Source organism: Sturnira hondurensis, unplaced genomic scaffold (genome assembly GCF_014824575.4).
Source record: "Sturnira hondurensis isolate 20B ecotype Veracruz unplaced genomic scaffold, ASM1482457v3 Scaffold0001721, whole genome shotgun sequence".
NCBI lineage: Eukaryota > Metazoa > Chordata > Mammalia > Chiroptera > Phyllostomidae > Sturnira > Sturnira hondurensis.
Window position 1 is genome coordinate 2,403,643 of NW_028074352.1, and position 24,078 is coordinate 2,427,720.

A 24,078-nucleotide genomic window follows, 5' to 3' on the forward strand; every position below is an offset into this window, starting at 1 on the left:
ACAGGCAAGGCGGTGGCTGGCGGATGTGGTGGTCCCACATATTTGCATGCAGATAAACCCAGACAGACAACTGGGGAGAGAGACAGACCATGCAAGCCAGGGTTCCAGCATGGGAAATAAGGCCTCAAAACCTTTGGCTGTAAAAATCTGTGGGAGTTGTGGCAGTGGGAGAAGCTCCCAGCTTCACAGGACACTTTGTTGGAGAGACCCACGAGGTCCTAGATCATACACAAACCCGCCCACTTGGGAATCAGCACCAGAAGGGCCCAGTTTGCTTGTGCGTGGTGGGAGGAAGTGACTGAAAGCTGGCACAGGATTGTTCCCTCTCTGATCCCTCACCCACATACAGTGTCACAACACAGCTACATGGGTTACCACACCCTGGTGAATACCTAAGCCTCCTCTTCTTATAACCTAATAGGTGCACTCAGACAAAAAACATTGCCCAAATGAAGGGACGGATCAAAACTCCAACAATAGAACTATGTGGTGAAGAGATAGCCAACCCATCAGAAGCAAGAGTTCAAAACACCGCTAATCAGGATGTTCACAGAAATGACTTAGTATGCTTAAATGACTGCCCAAATGATTGAGCAAAATAGAGAAAAAAGTGAAGGCTATACAAAGTGAAATAAAGAAAAATGTTCAGGGAACCAACAGTGAAGGGCAGGGAACCAGGACTCAAATCAATGGTTTGGAGCAGAAGGAATAATTAGACATTCAACCAGAACAGAATGAAGAAACAAGAATTCAGAAAAATGAGGAGAGGCATAGGAACCTCCAGGACAGCTTTAAACATTCCAACATCCGAATCATAGCAGTGCCAGAAAGAGAAGAGGAAGAGCAAAAAAATGAAAACTTAAGAAAACTTTGAAAAAATAATGAAGGAGAACTCCAATCTACTTACTTTCAGAAAGACCAGGAAGTTCAGAGTCCCAAAGAAGTTGGACCCAAGGAAGCACACACCAAGGCACATGATAATTATATTACCTAAGACTAAAGATAATCCTAAAAGCAGTAAAAGTAAAGGAGACCTACAAAGGAGTTGCCAGTAGACTATGAGCTGATTTTTCAAAAGAAACTTGCAGGTAAGAAGGGGCTGGAAAGAAATATTCCAAGTCACGAAAGGCAAGGAACTACATCCAAGATTGCTCTATCCAGCAAAGCTATCATTTAGAATGGAAGGGCAGAAAAAGTGCTTCTCAGACAAGCTCAAGTTAAAGGAGTTCATCATCACCAAGCCCTTATTATGTAAAATGTTAAAGGGTCTTATCCAAAAAAAGAATAAAAAATACAAACAGTAAAATGAAAACAGTCTCACAACTGTCAACAACTGAACCTAAGGGGGGAAAAAAGAAAACAAAAACAAAATAAGCAAACAACTAGAACAGGCATAGAATAACAGAAATGGAGATCATGTGGAGGGTTGTGATTGGGGAATGGAAGGGAGGAAAATGGAAATGGGAGGAAAAGGTACAGGGAATAAGAAGCACAAGTGGTGGGTGCAAAATAGACAGGGGGAGGTTAAGAATGGTATAGGAAATGGAGAAGCCAAAGAACTCATATGTACAAACTCCTTAATTCATAGACATGAACTAAGAGCGGGGAATGCTGGTGAGAAAGAGGTGCAGGGCAGAGGAGTGTAAAGGGGTGAAAAGAATGGGACAAATATAATAGCATAACCAATAAAATATACTTTAAAAAAAGCCAGCATTTGATTTTTGCTTTTTATAAAGTCAGAATTTCTGAATGATAAAGATTAATTAGCAATACTTATATATTGGGGTGGCCAAAAAGTTTGTTTAATCTGTACAATAACTTTAGGGGTGCTTAGTTGTCTTTAACTTCAGTCAGAACAATTTTGTTAGATTGTATGTTGACAGCTGACATATCAGCGTGTATTTAAAAAACAATAAAAATTGGTGAGTTTTTTTATAGCCCTTTAAATATTGAAGATGTAAGAAGATATACAACATTTTCAGTGTATTGTGCTTTATTATTTCAGGAAAGCTAAAAATCTCAACTGAAACACAAAAAAGATTGTGCAGCATATGGAGAAAATGCTGTGACTGATGGAACGTGTAGAGTGGTTTGCAAAGTTTCTTGGTGCTATTGACATTGTGTCCAAATAATTCTTGTTGCGGGGCTGTCTTAATGCATTGGAAGATGTTTAGCAGCAACCCTGGCCCTTACCCTCTAGAAGCCAATAGTGGTAGGTAGCTGACATGCTCAAAATACCCAAATCAATAAAGTTATTGGTAAAAATGAAAAAGGTATATTTTATTTTACAGAAAAAACTAAATAGACTTTTTTGGCCAATCTCATATTTAATGCTATTCTGTGCTGTCAGCAAAAGCAAACATATGTAGTGGTTTTTATTTTTATGTTTTAGCATATGTATTTGACAATGAGATGCATATTGAAAGTCATTACATGTGTTGGTTTTTCAAAATTACATTTAGGTTGAATATCTTCTTTTATTAACCTAAAGATTTTCATTTAAAACTTACTTTGTAATTAACAAACAGTATCTTCTGAAATGTCTGTAATTTAGAGATCACACTGAAATACAGAATTGCAGGAAGGAGTTCTTTAACATGTTACTCTCTTGCTAATTTAGATTTCATGTCTAAGGATCAGATAGGGACCCAATGCTATGAAGAAGAGCTTATAAGTAGGAATATAAAGACACATTTTCCAGTTTTTAGTGTGTGCAGGCTTGATCTCCTCATCTTCTGGCTGTTTACTAGTTGATAAGGATTTTGTCACCTTCCAAAGAGCAGTCTATTATCTTTTAAAAATAATCCTATTCCTTCACTTTACATAAAGAAAGTGAACAAATTGTAAGTGTACAGCTTAATGAATTTTCTTAGAATGAACATGCTGCACCATTTAAAAAATGAAAAAACTAGCCATAGGTCAGGAAAAACCTTTGCAAACTATATATGTGGCAAAGGATTGGAGCAGAACATCTGAAGAATTCTCAAAATTCAGTAAGGATGCAACTCACCCAGTCAGAAAATGAACAAAAAATTGCACAGACATTTCATCAAAGGTATGTGAATGGTCAGTTGACTAACACAGAAAGATACAAATACATAGAAAGATGTTCAACACACTAGACATCAGGGAACATGAAAATTAAAACCATAGAGTGATTCTACCACATACCCACTAGAATATATTTTTTTTTGATTTTTTTATTTAATTCTTGTTCAAGTACAGTTTTCTGTCTTGTATTCCCAGCCCTGCCCCTCCCCCCCCAGTGCTCCCCACCTCCCTCCCATTTCTGCCCCACTAGAATATCTTAAAATAAAGCCTGGTGATGTTAAATTTGGTGAGGATATGAAACAGCCAGAAGTTTGCTCTCTTATACATTGCTGGTGAAAAGGTACAGCCTCATTAGCAAACTATCATTAGTTTCTTATAAAGTTAAAATTATCCCTGATGAACTATGAGTTTCATTCCTAGGTGTATATACCCAAGAGAAGTGAAAGCACTTACCCATAAAAAGGCTAATGTTTATAGCAGCATTATTCTACATGGTTTTAATTTGCTTTTCATGAGTAATTAACTATACTGAATATCTTCTTATGTGCTTCATTTGTTACCTATATCTTTTTTTAAGTGTTGACATCTGTCACTCTTTTTAAAATTAGATAGGTAGTTTTATTAATATTGAGTTATAAGAATTGTTCATATATGTTGGATATACCGGTCTTTTTTCTGGTATGTGTTTTACATATTCTTCCTTCCAGTTTGTGTTTTTTTTTCCCATTTTAAAAACAGTTTCTTGAAGTGCAGAAGTTAATTTTGATGAAATAGTTTGTCAGTTTTTTCTTTATGGTTTGTACTATATATCCTATCAGAGAATTCTTTGGCTAACTCAGAGTCACAATGATTTCACATGTTTCCTTCTAGAATTTTCATAGCTTTAGGTTTTACATTTAAATCTATGATCCATGTTGAGTTAAATTTTGTATGTGATGTGATATATGGGCTGTTTGAGGTCCTTTTGTTTGCATGTGGATATCGAATGGTTCTAGCACCATTTGGTGAAAACTTTTTCCTTTCTCCATTGAGATGCTTGATATTTTGTCAAAAATCAATCAACAATACATGTGTGCATCAGTTTCTGGAATCTCTTATGATCTTTTTCATTGATATAGGTGTCTATCTTTTCACCAGTACAACATTGTCTTGGTTACTGTAGTTTTATTTTTTATTTTTATTTTTTAAAGGATTTTAACATTATTTTATTTTACTTTTTAAAATATTTTATTTATTTACTTTTATAGAAAGGGGAAGGGAAAGAGAAAGAGAGGGAGAGAAATACCAGTATGTAGTTGCCTCTTGAATACCCCATGCTGGGGACCAGGAAACAACCCAAGCATGTTCCCTGACTAGGAATTGAACCCACGACCCTTTGGTTCACAGTCAGGCCATTCAATCCACTGAGCCAGACCAGCCAGGGCAAATTTTTAAAAATATTTTATTCACTTATTTTCAGAGAGAGGGGAAAGGAAAGAGGGAGAAACAACAACATGGGGTTGACTCTCATACGCTTCCCACTGGGGACCTGGCCTACAACCCAGGCATGTGCCCTGACTGGTGACCTTTTGGTTCACAGGCATTCACTCAATCCACTGAGCCACACCGGCCAGGGTTTACTGTAATTTTATAAAAAGTCTGGAAATCAGATAATAGGAGCCTTCTATTTTGTTCTGTTTCAGAATTCTTTTGGCTTTTCCATATAAATTTTAGAATCATCTTTAAGTTTCCAAAATAAAAAGTCTACTGGAATTTTGACTGAGATTACATTGAATTTGCAGATAAATTTTGAGACACATGACATATATCTTCACTATACTGAGTCTCCCAGTTTGTGAATATGGTGTATCTCTCCATTTACTCACGTCATCTTTGATTTTATCTCATTGATGGTTTTGGAGTTTTCAGAATACAAATCCTGCACATAGTTTGTTAACTTTATCCCAGTGCATTTCACGTTTCTTGAGGTTCTGTTATAAATGGTATTTTATATCCATAAAATTTCCAGTTTCATTGTTTACATGTAGAAACATGATTGATTTTTCTGTATTGAACTTTATACACTACAGCCTCACTAAATTCCCTTATAGAATCTAGTAGGTGTTTTTATAGATGCTGTGGGGGTTTCTATATAGACAGTCATGTTTCTGTTTCTATATAGACAATCATGTTTCTGGAATAAAGACTTTTTTATTGTAATGTATGGTTTTTGGCTTTTTTCATACTTTTGCATTGGCTAGGACTTCCAGTAATGTTAAAGACAGAAAGTATTTGGGTTGGTTTTTTTTTTGGTTTTTTTTTGCCATTAAATACAATGTTAGCTGTATTTATTTGAAAGATGCCATTTATCTGGTTTCATTTTATTCCTAGTTTCTAAGTGTTTTTAAAATCATGATTAGCTGTTGAGTTTGTCAAATGTGTTTATTTTATTTTATTTTTAAAGATTTTATTTATTTATTTATCTTTCAGAGGGGAAGGAGAGAGGGAGAGAAACATCAATGTATGGTTGCCTTTCGTGCATCCTCTGCTGGGAGTTGGCCTGCAGGGAACCAGCCTGCAACCCAGGCATGTGCCCTGACTGGGAATTGAACCGCGATTGTCTAAGGTTTGCAGGCCCGCATTCAATCCGCTCAGTCCACTGAGCTACACCAGCCAGGGCTCAAATGTGTTTTTAATGTCTGTTGAGATTATCATATGGTTTTTCTTTTTTAGTCTATTAAACTGTGAATTATATTAATCAGTTTTTTTAACACAATTTTATTTTTTTAATCTTATTTATTTATCTTTAGAAGTGAATGGAAGGAGAAAGGGAGAGAAATATCAATGTATGGTTGCTTCTCGTGCGTCCCCTGCAGGGAACTGGCCTCTACTGGGAACTGGCCTGCAACCCAGGCATGTGCCCTGACTGGGAATTGAACCGTAATCCTCTGCTTTGCAGGCCCACGCTCAATCCACTGAGTAATCAGTTTTTAAAATATTAAGCCAGTCTTGTATTTTCAGGATAAACTCCAATTGGTTATGATGTAATATCTCTTTTAAACATTGCAAGTTTGGCTAGCTAGTATTTCATTAAAATTTTTGTATCTGTGTTCACAAAGGATATTGGGTGTTTTGTCTTTTCTCTTAATGTCTTTGTCTGGTTCAAGTACAAGGCAATGCTGATCTCATAAAATGCTTTGGGAACAGCTTCCTCCCTTCTGGATTGAGCTGTTTTATGTGAATATGCATATACCAGAGTGCTATCTTTTGTGTAAAAAAGGAGGGGAGAAATAAAACATACATGTATCTGCTTAACTTTACGAAAAGAAGAGATGGTGGGAGGTAATGGAGCCAAAGGTTTATGGGAGGGAATGACACTTTTCAAAGTATACCTTTTCATATAGTTTTGACTTTTCAAAACCTGCTGTGTTTCATATTCAAAATCAAGATGGGGATGGGGAAGATCCTAATCAACTGAAACAAACCAACCAGATTGTATGTAAATTGTACTGTACCTATGTCGAAGGGCAAGAGTCAGTCCAAGTAACTTGACACAGAATTTGACTGTTTACCCTCATCTGGTATGGAGGTAAGAGGGAGGGATTGCAAACAAATGCCGAATCCTCCCCTCCCCTCTTTCCTCTCTCTCTCTCTTTCTTGTCTTTCTTTCAGCTCTTTCTACTAGAGATTATTTTTTGTTGTGATGTGGACAAAGCAACTCTAGGTTATTTGAGTGTTGAGTAAATATTTTGAGGTTGTTGGAGCCAGGACTTAAGGACGAAGAGACAAATATAGAATGGAGGAAAGCAGAAATGAATCCTATGGGAATGGATTGCAGTTGAAGGTATTAGAATAAATATATTATTTTTGAAATAATTTTTATATGTACGTTTATGTGTGCACACACATATGCATGAACGTATATGTATACGAACACATGTGCACACGACCATATATGTATATGAACACATGTGTGCATAAGTTTATGGATATAATATATGTATGTTCATTTCCTAATAGCTCTGTTTAACAGGAAGGCTAAGAAAGAAGCAAAGAGCAATGGACACATCTAACCCTAAAACTTGGTCTCTAATAGTGTTCCCAACACAAAGGAACCAGAGTTCTTCAGAGAAATAAAAGGCTGATTCCAGGCCCAGTCAGGGTACATATGACATGAATTTCTCATTTTACACTAGAAAATAAGAATTTTTTTAAAAACTGGAGGCATGTCACAATTCAACAACAGTGTAGGCAGATGGATGTGATATAACTCCAGATATGACACCTTTAGGTGACACATTATCATCTATGTAGTATTCTGGCCAAGACATAGAACTTAAATCTAATCATGAAGAAACTTCAGAATATTCTAAAATGAGGAACATTCTACTTAAAGTGGGTGGGGGAGGACTGTGTTCTTCAAAAAAACAAAAACAAAAAACAGTATAATAAGTGGCAAAGAAAGGCTATGGGGGTTTAATTAAAGGAAGTTTAAGAGAGAACCACTGCCTGGAATATCTGATCCTAGGCTAGATCACATACTAAGTGGGGAAAATACTATAATCAGTTGGGGGGAAAATTGAATATAGATCATAAGTTAATATATTTAACAGTGTTCACATTACTGAAGACACCTGTACTGTGGTTACAGACAAATCTATCTCTGTCCTTAGGAAATGTACAGTAAAGCAAAGGGGCAAAGGGCCATGCTGTATATAATTTTTCCTCAGCTAGTTTAGGGGGGAAAAGTATGTCTGTGTGAATAGAAAGAAAGTGCAAGAACACATGAACACAAATAATAAAATAACATTAACAAGTGGTAACTTTGGGTGTAAGGGTGATTTTTGTATTCTTATATTTTAACTTTTCTGTAAGTTTGAAATTATTTCCAAACAAAATATTTAGAGCTTTAAAAAATACCTGCCCTTTACTTTAGATTTTATTTACTTATAAAGAGCTTCGTTCTTTGTCGGGAACTAGTTTTGAATGAACACTTAGAGTATTTGCCTTTGTGTTGGTGTTGTGGCTCAGTAAACCAGTCACTGTTGAATGTGACAGTAGTTAGTGGGAAATAACTGAGTCTCCCTGTGGATGGCCAGAGTCAAAACATATTTGGGGGAGTGTGGGAGCTATTTATTAATAGTGATGTATTTAAGTGTATGGAAGTATTAGCTACAATGTCTGCCGAAATCTTCAGTTACTGTTTCCATTTGTCTGTTGAAGAAATAGTAGAATGATTATTTCACATGAAGAATATAGCTGTTGTCCCATGATTACTTAGATTATTTTGTTTTGTTAACTCAGATTGTATTTTTTAGAGATTTCATTTATCTTTAGAGAGAGGGGAAGGGAGGAAGAAAGAGAAGGAAAAGAGAGAGAGAAACAGCGATGTGAAACACGTGCAAGGCTGCCTTTTGCGCGCTCCCACCGGGAATTGAACCAGAGACCTGTCAGCTCATAGGCTGGCACTCACCCCACTGAGCCACACCACCCAGGGCCTAGATTTGTCATTTTTAACCCCAAGAGAGTGATTGTTCATTCATTTATTCAAAAAATGTTTATTGAATGATTACTATGTGCCAGACCCCTTTCTAGACGCTGAAGATGTAGCACCAAATCAAACAAAACTCTTGCTCTCATGGATTTTATGTTTTTGTTGGAGGAAAGAGATGAACAGGAATAGAAGTGAAATAACTGAATGTCAGTAACATTGGAGAAAGATTAATCAGAGAAATGGGTTAGGGATTCTGGGAGTGAAATTGTAGCTTTAAATAGAGTGGATAGGGAAGACTTAGCTTGTCTCCTTAGCCTAGGAGACATTTGAACAAAGATTTAAAGACAGCAAGGGAGTGAGACACACAGAGATAGAATTGTCTCTTGGAAAACCGGGCAGAGAGAACAATGAGTATAAAGGCTGTGATGCAGGAGTGTGCCTGTCTTGTATAAGGAATAGCAAAGGAGGTCAGTGGAGAACGCAGTGAGATGAAATGAGGAGCATACTATGTAGGTTCTTTCATTCTGTTTTAAAGATTTTGTCATTTCCTCTGAGATGAAGAACCAATCAGAGATTTGGGGCACAGATGTAACCTTATATGACTTATGTAAGATTTTCAGGACCACTGGTTACTTTGATGAGAAAGTACTGAAATCGGGCAGGATAGAGAAGTTGGGATTCCAGTTACTAAATTATGGAAGGAATCCATAATTTACTATTATGGATTCCTTAAATTACTATTACTATTACTATTCTGATCAAAGTATTGATGTAGGTGATGAGAAGGGGTCAGATTCTGGATACATTTTGTATCCAGATAGATAGAGCAATATATTTGCTGATGGCTGAGAGGGTAAATGCTTGAACTTCATTGATCAATGAAAAAAGGAGAAATAGCAAAGGAGGCTGAGAAGGAGTGGCCAGTGAAATGGGATGAAACCAGGAAAGTATTTGGTTTTTGGAAGCCAGTTAAACAAAGTGTATCAGGGCTTGGTGCCAAATGTTGCAGGTAGGTCAAGAAAGAAAAGAACTGCCTGGCCTTTTGATTTAACAGTATGCAGGTAATTGGTCACCTTAGTAGAAGTTAAGTGGGTGAGTGTGGATCTAGAACTTCTTTTCTGATTGCTTATATAGGAATCAAAGCCAAAATATAGAGTGATTCAGATTTTATGCAGGTTTTTAAATTTTAGTTTTTTATTTAATTAAAAAAAAATTTTTTTTTGTTTAGAGACTGGGGAAGGGAGGAAGAGAAACATGGATATGAAAGAGAAACATCAGTTGGGTGCCTTCTGTACACTCCCTGAGTGGGGACCAAGTCTTCAACCCAGTAATGTGTCTTGGCTGTGAATCAAACCGGCGACCTTTCCTTTCAGTTTGTGAGGCCACCCAACAAACTGAGCCACACCAGCTGGGGCTTATGTGGCTTTTGATATTTTTCCTGTATGATGCTCTTTGTCAGGTGATCTGCTAGGAGTCCTGAGAAGTCATAGGAGGGCTATAGCCCTGCTTAATAATTTTTCCCAGACATTTATCTTTCTGTTACTGTTTAATCTGTCTAGCTTGTGTAATGCTCAGAAAGAGATTCCTAAAACTCTTTCGGGGCTGTCTGCAATAAATGTTTTTCCTCATTGATCTTCAAGCCAAAAAGCGTTTCTCAAAGGTCCTTAAAATTTACCCGGCACAATTTTCATGTAAGGTATAAGAAAACCAATTTAAAGACATGGTTAGACCAAGGAGGTACAGCTGATTGTCTAGGCAAGTCTGGGATCCAGCTCTCTGTGGTGTTTTGGTTTACATAATTAACTTTTGAAATTTATTTTCATACCTATATTCATATACATTCATACTCACCCTTTGACAATAAAACTGACATTCTAAATTGGAGACAACCAAAGCATGAAATAAAAAAAAATGTCAAGTGTCAGGGTCAAAATGAGAACTCTGTCTGAATTGTGATTTAAAACCGATTCTTAGAATTATGCTCTATTGCAGTTACAGTACACTGAAATCTCATCAAAGCATTTACCCTTGGCTGAAATTATATTAAAATAAAATATTCTAACATGGTCAATTGCATGTTATTTTAGATCTCTGATACTTTCAGACATCTGTGGTGCATTAATTTACAAAAATGGGCTAGAGAGACCTTGGTACTCTAGCTTGCTCTCTTCAGTTCTGTCTGGCCTGCTGTTTCTGCATCTGCTTCTCTATCTCATCGCTTGCCTGGGCCTGGTAATGCATCGTTTGTAAAACCAAATAATCAGCATCTAGAACACAGAATTTCTATGAAAAATATAACTAAAGGGTGAACAGCTGAGGAGGATTTGGGCAAAAGAGATGAATAGGCATTTCATAAAAGAGGAAGACAAGTTAGCCAATAAACTTGAAGAAATGCTCAGTATCATTAGTTAGTAGGAAAACACAAATTGATACCACAGTTAGATGCCACTTTATACCCCCAAATAAAAAATACTGACATGACTAAATGTTGGAGAGGATGTAGATCAATGTCAACTACCTGTTCCTGGTGGGATTATGAATTCTAAAAATACTTTTGAGAAAATAAAAATTTCCATCCTCATGAAAAGTTGCATATTTCTCAACTCCCAGCCACATACTTAGGAGAAACTTTGGCATCTGTAGAACAACAGATGTGTATGAGAGTTTTCATAATATTGTCAGTGATAGCAAAGAGAAAAAGAACAAACCTAGGGGAAAGCAAGATGCTGTTGTAAAGAGAATGAAATATTCAGTTACAGTATGATCACACAATACAGAGTTTTTCTGTATGAAAAGGAATGAACCACAGGTACATGCAGCAACATGGATGATATATTGAAAACATAATACTGAATGGAAGAGACATATCCTAGAGGACAGGAGCTACTTAATACCATTTTTACAGAAACGAAAACAAACAAAATGAAAGTACTGTGTTGTTGAGGGACAGGGGCATATATGATACACTTTTAAAAAGCAAAGGAATGATAAGCACAAAATACAGGATAGCAGTTACAGGGGACAGAAGGGATGATAGAAGTGGGGCATGGGGTAGGGAGGAACAAATCAGTAGAACATTACCAACAACCTGTATTTAGGTTCCCGAGTTGGGTAACAGGTACCTGGATGTTCATTCTGTTAGTTTGCTCTGAGTTTAAAACATGTTACAAATAACTGTTGTATGTAGCAATTAATATATTAAAAATAGAGATGGCATCTGCTGAGGTTACAATTTAGGAGACGTTTCATTGTTTCTGCCTACTCCATCACTGCCACTTGAATTCCTAGTGTCGCTCAGTACTTCACTAGGGAATCTTGTGTTAAAGTCTTCTGTCCGGTTAAGGCTGTGTCTGCCATCTGACAAGTCCCTCCGTGACAACTTGTTGGATGGGTAACCGATTTTGGAGAATGATTCAGGATGTTTCTCAGAAAAACTAACTAAGAGGTAGATATTTAAAAACACTTTTCCAGCTGGGTTCTTATTTTTTGAAAAAGTGAGAAGAAAACTAGGTTATTGTTGCATAGGCTTTTGAGTGATAACTATATTTGAAGGCAGTATTACTGATTATATTTAAACTATTGTAGAAACATTGTCAAAGAGATTAATATATAACAAAAAATAGTTGATCAGAAAAGCATAATGTTGCTAAAAAATGAAAGCATCATGTGATTTCACTCATGTGGAATCTAATGAACAAACTGAACTAACAAGACTAACAAGCAGTGTAGAGACAGACTGACAGCCCCTGGGGCCGAGTTTGAGGGGTGGAGGACTGGAGCTCCTCCACCTCAAAAAAGAAAAGAGGACTCCTGGACATGGACAGCAGGGTGGCAACTATGGAAGGGCATATAAGGGGGATAAATGGTAATGGAAAAAATGAAATATAAAAATCGTACATTACTACCTTAAAAATAAAGAGGAAACTATTCCTAGGCAAAACATTTCAGAGTTAGAAGGCCCCTGGGAATTAGTCCAAGCTCCTCATTTTAGAATAAAGAAACTTTGGGCCAAAAAAATTTAAAATCATAGAACTTTTAAAAAAGATTTTCTTTATTTATTTTTAGAGAGAGGGGAAGGGAAGGAGAAAGAGGGCAAGAAATATCAATGTGTGGTTGCCTCTCTTGCATTCCTTACTGGAGACCTGGCCCTCAACCCAGGCATGTGCCCTGACTGGGAATTGAACTGGTGATCCTTTGGTTTGCAGCCTGTGCTCAATTCACTGAGCTATACAGCCAGGGCAAGATCATAGAAATTGATAAGAGCAGAGATAAGAAGGACCAGAACCTAGATCTCATGATTCAGATACTCGTGTTTTCATATTAAAATAGTGAATGGTGAGTAAATATTTAAATATCCTACATACGGCATGCTAAATAACAAGGTTGGATTATAACCACTGAGTGAGGGAGCAGTGTTTTCTGATTTTAATTTACAGCAAATTAGTTCAACTCTATACTACATCTACAAATACACCTAGTGAAATAACATTAATTTTTTCTTCTTTGCTGGTATTTGTATTTCCAAAAAGAGACAGAGTAATCTGTGATGTACAAGTGAGTTCTGAACTGTAAGTGGGAAGAATTCGGTTCTGAACCTGGCTCTGCCACTAAATAACTAATGTTGACAACTAGTGTTGTCATTGATTCTTTGCATAACTATTCTGGGTCTCAGTTTCCTCACCCTCAAAAATAAAGAAGCTGAACTAGATGGTTTATAGAATCCGTCATTAAATGACTCTATAATCTTTATGGATTTTGAATAGCAAATTTTATCTACCTTGAATAAAGTGTCATATGTTCCATTATTAAACCATTGGTGACACAGAAAGAGATAAAGAAAGAATCAGTAAAAAAATGAATGACTCATGATGATAAAAAATATTCTGAAAATAAAATGTTTCTTTTTTCTTTCATCATAGATGTAATACTTTTCCACATCTGCTTCTGGAGGAAGGTGCCTGCCGCTGCTATTGTTTCTGCGCAGGTTCATGCCAGCCCAGAACAGAGAATCAGGTTAGTTTTAGGATTGTTTTGTCAGTTGAACCAGGAGCAGGAGCAGAATCATGGTAGTCTTTGCTGCACCACTGCACTGTAGCATGACCTCTCGACTATGTGACTTAGAAGAGCTGGATTTTAGTCACTCTGTAGCTCCGATGGCTGGGTGAACTCGGGTAACCCTCCTTTCCAGGATGGCTTTTCGTTTTCTGCACCAGAAGAGGATATGTTAGAATAAATCACCTAGTTTCAATTCTGGATTTAAAGCATTGTTACTTTCATTGTCATTACTTACACAGAATAAAATCATGTTTTTAACGCATTATTTCCTTTATTATTTGCCTGGAAAAATCTTATAAGCACAGGCTTTGGAAGTATTGTATTTTACTTTGGCTGGTTTGAATGATCAACTATGTTGTGAGGCACTTTAAAGTACTATTGATAGCTAGTGGCCTTAGTTTTAGTGTTTTACTTTGTTTAATTTTTACTGAAAAACTTATTTTTTTACATGAGGTTGTTAGTACTTCAGTAATGTTCTGAAGCTTTGGAGTAGGTACTTTTTGACCATGTTGGTTCTCTATTGGTTGCATGTGAGTTAATTCAAATTAACTTAGGCAAAAGAGGACATTGTCAGTAGTTTCAGTATGTCAGAGAGTGTGCCAAAGGACCCAGGGACAGAAGAGCAGAAGGGCTGTCTGAAGAGAGCCCAGGGGCCAAATGCAGTCAGGCTTCCCTCCGGCTCCCAGGGGAGGGCTGCTCTCTGGAAACTAGCTTCTTCCACATTTCTCCTCTTTGTCGGGGAAGCATGGTTGCTGCCACTACCCACCTCCCAAGCTTTGTACCTTGTAGTTCAGACTCTCAAAGAAATGCTAGCCCCTAAGCTCCTGGTCCTTGTGGATAAGTTGTGACTTAGGGCAGGGGCATTTAAAAACTTTGCCGTGGTTGTCTTGCTGTCTGTTTCAAAGACTGTTCTTTGACTTATTGCTACCAAAATGCAGATGACTAATAATTTATTACTCTGTCCAGGTACATTTGTATTTTAATTGCTGTGAAATGTTAAGCTTAAGCTGTATTTTCCATACCGTGTAGAAGTGAAATACTGTGTTCCAGTCTATAAAAGTGATTAACATAGACACAAGAAAAGTGCCAGGAATTGAAAACAGCGTTTTAGGGTTCAGGCTGTGGAAGATAATGGGTAACCATATGTATGCGGATAGAGGAGGAGGGCAGGTAATCAAATACACATACATATTTTTAAGGTAGAAATACAAAGAAAGATTGAATATAACAACTAAAAGAAAAGCCAATAAAACTAAAAGTTAAAGTTGTATTTAACTTTTTGAGAAAAAGATTTGAACGTAGAAGAAAGTACCATTAGGTTTAGTCCCAGCTCAACTACTAACTGTGATTTTGGATAGTTGTAAATTACTAATTCTCTGTGCACCTCAATTTACTAAATCCTGGCCACTTACTAGCTGTTTGACCTAAACTTCTGGACATCAGTTCTTCGTCTTAAAAGTAGAATTGATGATGGTGGTACTTCATATGAGGTACCAATATGTGGTAAGTGTTTAAAACAGCTCTTGGCACATTAACAGCAGCAGCAGCAATTTTTTTATCCTCACCTGAGGAAATTTTTTCATTGCTTTTAGAGAGAGAGGAAGGGAGGGAGAGAATATTTAAGGAGAGAAAGAAGCATGATCAGTTGCTTCCCATACATGATGAGACCAGGGATCGAACCTGCAACCTAGGTGTGTGCCCTGACCAGAATTGAGCCCTCAGCCTTTTGGTTATGGGATGATGTTCCAACCAACTGAGCTACACTGGCCAGAGCAGCAGCAATTTTTAAAATGAGTAAGTAGATTAGATTATATGATTGTAGGAGTCCCAGCTAACTAAGGGGGAAAAAAGATGCGGCTTAGGATTTTCTGATTTGGACTAATGTCTTCTTTTCCAGAATAAAGACTTGGAAGCTTTTGTTATCTACTTGAGTCCTACATTGAGGCTAATTTTTGTACTGCCAATAAAAGTTATTTTGAATGAAGTATAAGTATTAGTTCTCTATTGCTACATGTATCAATTTGTTAGGGTTGCCGTTACAGTGACCACAAACTATGTGGCTTCAACAACAGAAATTTATTGCCTCACAGTCTGGAGGCTAGGAGTCTGCAAGCAAGGAGTAGCAGGAATCATTTACTTCTGAGGTCTCTGAGAGGGAGATCCGTTTTAAGTCTTTCTTCTTGAACTGTAGCTGGCAATCTTTTCTCTGTGTGCCTTCACATTGTCTTTCCTCCATGTGTGTCCGTCTCTTTGTCCCAGTTTCTCCTTTTTATAGAGATACCAGTCATATTGGGTTAGGACCCAGCCTGATGATCTCAGTTTAACCTTTATGCTCTGTAAAATTCTTGATTAATTTTTAAAAGCCTCTATCTCCAAATAAGGTCACATTCTGAGGTGGGGTACAATGTAACTCATGGCACTACATAAGAAATTACCCCAAAACTTAGTGACTTAAAACAACAAGTGTTAATCTGTTTTTGATCAAGAATCTGAGTGTAGCTCTGCTGGGTCCTCTGGCTTCGCTGAGCATGTCTGCCAGGGTTTCAGTCTCATCTAAAGATCCTGGAGGAGGCTCTGCCTCCACTTCATTCACATGGCATTTAGTTCCTCCTTGGTTGTTGGGCCAGAGGTCCCAGTTCCTTTTTTTCCCCTAATTTTATTATGTATTGTTTGGGGGTATACAGACTAGTGGTTAGACAATCATATACTTTATATAGTATTCCTCTTGATGTTTCCAGTACACCAGCTAGCACCATACATAGTTTTTACAATGTTGTTAACTATATTGCTTTACTTACTTCCCATGACTATTTTGTAACTACCAGTTTGTACTTCTTGGTCTTTTCACCAATATTTCCGAGTGCTCCAACCACCCCTCCCCTCTGGCAATGACTAGTTCACTCTCTGTGTCTGGGAGTCTGTTTCAATTTTGTTTGTTTATTTTCTGTGCAGTCCACATATAAGTAATATGATATGGTATTTGTCTTTTATTGACTGACTTACTAAACAGCATAATACCCTCTAGGTCCATCCATGCTATTGCAAATGGTAAGATTTTATTCTTTTTTATGGCCAAGTCATGCTCCATTGTGTATACAGCTTTTTTACTCTCTTGCCTCTTAATAGGCACTCAGATTGCTCCCATAGCTTGGCTGTTGTAAATAACACTGCAGCGAGCATGCATCTGCATATTTGAGGTCTGTACAGAAGGTACCAGTCACCTACTATGAAAAATAGAGATACTTACTGAAGAAGGCACAAGATATAGGAAAGATTGAACATAGGGCAGTGACACATCAGTCCCCTTCAAAGTAGGCACCTTGGGACCACACACAGTTCTCCCAGTCGCCATCAGCTGCCCCATCATATTTTCCTGTAAAAATGGTCTCATCAGTGGTCTGAAATCTCTTCCCTTTCACAGGTGGTTTTAGTTTGGGGAAAGCCAGGAGTCGCAGGGTGCCAAACCTAAGCTATAGGGGGCCTGGGTCACCTGGATGATTTGATGTTTTGCCAAAAAACTCTGCAGGTGATGCCTTAGCGGGTGCATTGTCATGATAAAGATGCCAATCGACAGTTGCCCATGGCTGCAGCCTTCTGAGCATCCAACAATTTCCACAGAAGAATGTTCAAACTTATCCCAAAATTCGATGCAGATTTGTTGCTCTACTTGCTTAGTCATTTTGAAGGTGATGGCCACACAATACACATGATCACTCAACAGCATCTACTGCCCCAACTAATACAGTGAAGTCGTCATTGTTCACACATGTGCATTCCAGACCACTCTCCTTGACTGCCAGGTTACATCAGTGTAGCTCAAGCAAATTCTTGTTATATTAAGAATGGCTGGACTTTTTCTGGACAGACCTTGTATTCTTCATATTAGTGTTTTGGGGTTCTTTGATAAATCCTCAGAAGTAAAATCACTGGGGAATCATGGGGTCATAGGGAGATACATTTTTAATTGTTTGAGGAAATTTCATACTGCTTTCCACAGTGGCTGCATCAATCTTTGTTCCCACCACCAGTATGTGAGGATTCCCTTTTCTCCATGTCCTTGCTAACATTTGTCATTTCTTGATTTATTGATGACAGGTGTAGGGTGATAATTTCACTATGTTTTAAATTTGCATTTCTCTGACAAATAGTGACATTGAACATCTTTACATATGTATATTGGACATCTGTATGTCCTCTTTATTTTTTATTTTGTTTAAAGATTTTATTTATGTAATTTTAGAGAGGGGGAAGAGAGAGAAAAAGAGGGAGAGAATCATCAGTGTGTGGTTGCCTCTCATGCACCCCCTAATGGGGACCTGACCCACAACCAAGGCACGTGCCCTGACTGGGAATCGAACCAGCCAGTCTTTGGTTTGCAGGCCAGCACTCAGTTCACTAAGCCACACCAGCCAGCACATATATGTCTTCTTTTAACAAGTACATATTCAGATCCTCTGCTCATTTTTTTTATTTTGCTTGTTTGTTTATAAGTTAATCTCAGGTAGGTGGAGGTGTGGTGTGTGTATGGCACATAGAGTAACATTTCCTCAGTAAATTTAGTCTAAAATGTTTTTAAATTTATTGAGACAAGATTGTTTTAAACAACTTTATTAGAATAGATTTGTTATGTAAAGCATCTGATTACATGACTGAATTTTCTAAGGAGTTGTTTAATTATACAGTTGACTCGTGAACAACTTGGGTTTAGACTCCTTGGGGCCACTTATATATCTTTATATTTTTCAATAAATATACAGTCAGCCCTCTGCATCCTCTGTATCGCAGGTTTCACATTTGTGGATTCAACTAACCGCCTATCAAAAACAGTATTTTGGGCCAGCTATATGGACTGCTGTATACATTGTTCTGTGCCATTGTACATGGAGAATTTGAGCATTCCTGGGTTTTGTTACCTGCGGGGTGTCCTGGAACAGATCCCCTGCACATACCGAGGAGTGACTGAAGTTGTGGGGAAGATGAAAGTTATCTGTGGACTTCACCTGCATTGGGGGATCAGTGCTTCAATGCCAGCATTACTAAAGGGCTGACTATAATTATTTGTGAATTACAATAGGTATATCATACATTTTGAGACTTATTAATTCTCACTAGGTATGGAAGTTTAAGTCTTTTCATACTGTATAGACATTCAATGAGTATTAAATCAATAGAATTTTTGTGTGACATTCCTTCTTGTTAGCAAGATGTAGTTTAACAAAAACCAGACACAATTTTAAATTTAAGACTTTCCTTTGGTACAGACAGAATAGGTTCAGAAATCCATTCTTATATTTGAACAAATGGTAATTTTTTTCCCTTTTAGAGAAAAGCCTGTTACATTGATTATGGCAAAGAGGAAGTTTAACGATAGGCTCTTAGGATTCTGCATTGCTAGGATGTTGACCTGAAAGGTTTCTGTTTTTTAAAATAATTTGCCTACTTTTTTAATGAAAACTTTTAGGAATAGATAGAATTATGACAAAATTTTGGGCTTTGCACTCTGTGAGAAAAATAGTGTTACATGTTTTATGGTTTAGAAAAATGTTACCAGAAATGAAAATGTATATAGTAGGATGTATTATTTCTAGAACCATATATTGAGAAAGTTTAAAAAGTTCAAGGAAGGGAACTCAATACAATATAAAAAGTGCGAATATACTTAATGTGAAACTTACATTACAAAGTTTAAAAAGTTTCTATAATCGGCAAAAGATATGTTGAAAAGTAAAATAGCATTACTAATTAGATTATTCAGATTTTCAGAATTAATTAAATTGTTCTTTATTTCAAGAAATGAAACATAAAGTTTGGGACTTTCATTTTAATCACAGTATCCCCAGTTGCAAAACTCTTTTTCTTAGATTTTTGGTATACTGACTAGAGCCTGCAGTTCCTATACCTACATGATTGAGTTAGTTTTTGGCTTCAATATCCCTTATTTGGCTGTTGTTTTGAGGACAAATTATGCATCACGTTTTATTGCCAATATGGTTGAAACATTGTACAAAGTATTAAAAGCAGATACAAAAGTAACAAACCACGGTATGTATATATATATATATATATATATATATATATATATATATAAATATATATATATATTTATTTAGTTATACTTTAGTCATATTTCCTGATTCTAATTGTGGCATCATTGCTGATAGCTCTTTGTCCTAGGACATATTTCTTAACTTCTCTGTAATTTCCTCATCTATCAAATGAGCTCACTAATGATATTTATCATGAGAGGTAAATGAGATAATGCGTGTAAAGTGTTTAACACTGTATCTGGCACATAGTAATTAAAAGCTACATTTATGTTAGCTGCCATTTGTTGTTACGAGCAGTGGCCTTAAGTTGTTTTTACTTGTGAATTTTTTAATATTAGTATATAACTAAAATGATGTCCTGCTAATGATAACATATAATTCTTGGTGCTTAGTTGATTAATTATACAATTGATTAACATATTGATTTTAGTTTTGAAAAGTAGAATTGAATTTGCATAAAAGAATATGATTTGGAGCCATTGCTTAAATTGTTGACTAAGAAAGGATAGGCAAAAAGGGAACAGAGGAACTAAATGTGCTATTTCTGCTGAAGGTCTGAAAAGATATGTTTATAGTCACTAAATAATTTTTTTTGAAATTGGTAATACTAGAACGTCAACTTGCCATTTTTGTTTTCTTTTTAAACTTTAGCCACTAGCCTCTTTGTGTTTTGTATTGACCTCTGGGGAAAGGAGTGGGAGAAGGAAATCCTGTTCCTTTCTTTGTCTGGTAAGGACAAGTCACCTTGGTTATTCCTGGTAGGATTGCTCCTTGCGCCTCAGTTTTATAAAGACCTCAACTAAAAGGCATCTTTAAATGTGTTAATCTGATTGTGAGATGACTGTGGCCACAGAGCACCCCCAGAAAGCTAATCTTCTTCTTTTAGAAAAAGAATCTATGTGTAAGTTGAGGGAAATACGTAATTTAGGAGGAAGTCTGCTTGTGTACGTTTTGCTCCTAATTTGGTCAGGCATCTGCTTTACCTTTGCCTGAGCAAATTTTTGTATGAGTGTGCTTTTAGGTAAATGAAAATGAAGATGGCTGCTGCTCTCCTAAGAGTTTGTAATATTGAAAGTGTTACTACAACATTAATGGTACAGAAGGAGAGGAAGGGGGGGGGCGCATCAGAAATATAAGCTCTCAAGCTGTTTTATTGTCTTTTATGTGTTCGGTAAGTGAGGAAGCTCAAAAGGCCTAGAAAATTACATTTTGAAAGTAAAGAGTATTTTGATTGAATGAAGGATTGTTGTGAATGTCTATATGCTGAAGTAGAATGTGAGTTACAGAGTTATTTCATTTCAAAATATATAGGGAAGATAATACAGGCCCTTTAAATTTTTTGTTTGCTTTTTTGTTTTTTACTTAATCATTTTGGGACTTCTTATAAAAATTAGGACATTTTGGTTCTTCTCCCCTCCAAAGAGCTGACATTGTTTATAATAGTGTGACCTTCCTCCCTTAACTTCCTTCCTTCCCTTTCTTGTTTCTTACCACATAATTTTTGACTTTTAGTTTGGTTCTTTTATATTTGGTCTTACTTCATATTTTGTAAGTTATGTATCATGTGTTCATGATGCAAGAGATGTTTTTCTCCTTATAATAGCTTGAATTCTTTGTTAACTATATAATTGCCTATTCCAGAAGATGTTTCAAAAAGTCCCATGGCAATGAATTTTTGTAGTTACCTATGAATCAGTTGTGGTTCAAAGTTTAAACTTTCTGAGATCAGTTAAGATTTGCCCTAAATTTTGGTCAAATCTTTTAAAGATTTTTTACTTCCCTCTGACATCAATAGATTATCCTGAGGCTTTGCTGTATCTGTATAGTCATTCAGGAATAAGGATTTTGGGTTTGGGGGTTTTGTTTGTTTGTTTGTTTGTTTTAGTCAGAGATTGTTGAAAGGGTTTTACAAGATGTTATCAGAAAGCAAGCTATCCCTCATGAAAGAAAACCTCTTAGTTTATTGTTGCAAGGCCCCATGTTAGATTATGGTTTCTCTTTCTTTCTTTTCTTTTTTAAGTTTAATTTTATTTATTTATTTTCAGAGGGAGGAAAGGGGAGGGAGAAAGAGAGGGAGAGAAACATCAGTGTGTGAGAGATACATCAATTGGTTGCCTCTCTCATGCCCCCCACCGGGGACCTGCCCCACATCACACTCATGTGTCCTGACTGGGAATCGAACAGGCCAGCGCTCAATCCACTGAGCCACACCAGCTGGGGCAGATGTTACGGCTTTTCATATATATATATATTTTTTTTTCTCTTTATTGATTATGCTATTACAGTTGCCCCATTTCCCCTCATCATTCTCCTCCACCATGCACATCCCCTCCCCACTACATTCCTCCCCTTTAGTTCATGTCCATCTGTCATGAGTTCTTTAAAAGGTTACTGCATTTCCCACAATACTCTTGCCCTCCCCCTATTTGCTCCCCACCATCTATGCTACTTATTCTCTGTACCTTCTTCCCCCTTCTCCTCCTCCCACTCCCTTGTTGTTAACCCTCCATGGGATCTCCATTTCTGTGGCTCTGCTCGTGATCTAGCTGTCCTCTTAGTTTGCTTTTGTTTTAAGTGTGGTTGTTAATAACTGGGAGTATGCTGCCCTTTCACTCTTCATATTTTCTATCTGCTTTTTCTTAGATAAGTCCCTTTAACATTTCATATAATAAGGGCTTGGTGATGATGAACTCCTTGAATTTGATCTTATCTGAGAAGCGCTTTACCTGCCCTTCCATTCTAAATAAAAGCTATGCTGGATAGAGCAATCTTGGATGTAGGTCCTTGGATTTCATGACTTGGAACAATTCTTTCCAGCCCCTTCTTGCCTGTAAAGTCTCTTTTGAGAAATCCACTGACAGACTGATGGAAACTCCTTTGTAGGTGACTGTCCCCTTATCTCTTGCTGCTTCCAGGATTCTCTCCTTCATTTTAATCTTGGGCAATGTAATTATGATGTGCCTTGGTGTGTTCCTCCTAGGGTCCAACTTCTTTGGGACTCTCTGAGCTTCTTGGATTTCCTGGAAGTCTATTTCCTTTGTCAAATTGGGGAAGTTCTCCTTTATTATTTGTTCAAATAAGTTTTCCACTTGTCACTCTTCCTCTTCCCCTTCTGGTACCCCTATAATTCGGATGTTGGAACATTTAAAGATGTCCTGGAGGTTCCTAAGCCTCTCCTCATTTTTTTTTGAATTCTTGTTTCTTCATTCTTTTCTGTTTGGTTGTTTTTTCTTCCTTCTGGTCCACTCCATCGATTTGAGTCCCAGTTTCCTTTCCATCACTATTGGTTTCCTGTGCATTTCCCTTCATTTCAATTACTTTAGCCTTCATATGTTCCTCTAATCTGTGACTAAAATCAATCAGTTCTGTGAGCATCCTGATCACCAGTGTTGTGAACTGTGCATCTGATAGGTTGGCTGTGTCTTGGTTGCTTAGAAGTATTGGCTCTGGGGCTTTGATTTGTTCTTCCGTTTGAGTCATAATTTTTTGGTCTTTTTGCGCTTGATATGTATGAGGGGCAGACCTTTAGGTGTTCATCAGAAGGGGTAGCCCAAGTAGCTGGGTTGTGACACTGTTTGTGGGGGGAAGTCAGAGAGGGAACAGTGGCGCTTGCTCCTCTCTCTCTCACGTTTAGGTCCCCTCTGCTGTTTCCCACAAGTAAATTGGGCCCTTCTGGTGCTGGTTCCCAGGTAGGTGGGCTTGTGTTCATTCTAGTACCCTGTGAGTCTCTCCAACGAACTCTCATGTTAGGCTGGGAGTCTCTCCCATCACCTCAACCCCCCAAAGTTTTTTCAATCGGTGCTTTTAGGCTTTACTTCCTGGTGCTGGGACCCTGGGTTGCATGGTGGGTCTTGCTGCCCTTTTTTTTGCCTAGTTTATCTGCGTGAGAATGTGTGTCCGTGGTCAGCCAACTGTCTTGCGCCCTCACTGGGTCTGGTTGTTTTCTCCTCGTGCCCGGGTCTGCCAACCCCCACTTTTTCCTGCCATGACCCCTCTCCACTGGCCGCCGACTCTGCCCCTCCTACCAGTCTGGATGAATGGTCCGTTGTTGGACTTCTGTACAGTTTTTTGTCTGTTCTGGTCATGTTTTTGTTTCTAAATCTTTGTTGTCCTTAAATTTGGTGGTGCGAGGAGGTACAGTATTTCCACCTATGCCTCCATCTTGGCTGGAAGCCAGATATTATGGTTTTTCTTAATGTGAGTTTACCATTATCTCCCGGTGTTTTTTTGATCATGTTTTTCATTTTCTGCACATGTTGAGAGAATGACCCTGTTCAAAGAATTTAGTTTTCTGATGTCACAGATTATGAAATCTATCCTCATCCCCTGAGTGATAGCTAACAATAATGAGAATAATACTAATAGTGAACATTTACTGTTTCCTAGGTTTTTCCTTATATTACATCATTTATTTTCTACAACAACCCTACAAAATTGATTCTGTTACCCTAC

General features: G+C 37.3%; 1 protein-coding gene across 7 annotated transcripts in view; it reads left to right on the forward strand.

Annotated features, from left to right (window-relative positions):
* WDFY3 (WD repeat and FYVE domain containing 3) overlaps positions 1–24,078 on the forward strand; it is a 288,472-nt gene that overhangs the window by 19,106 nt on the left and 245,288 nt on the right. For 6 of the 7 annotated variants that reach the window (XM_037030821.1, XM_037030851.1, XM_037030839.1 and 3 more), the window contains exon 1: positions 13,447–13,537. The exons of the other annotated variant lie outside the window; for it this stretch is intronic. The gene's annotated coding sequence lies outside the window, so the exon portion shown is untranslated. Of the gene's footprint in view, positions 1–13,446; positions 13,538–24,078 lie in introns of those variants that run through there. 7 annotated transcript variants of the gene reach the window in all.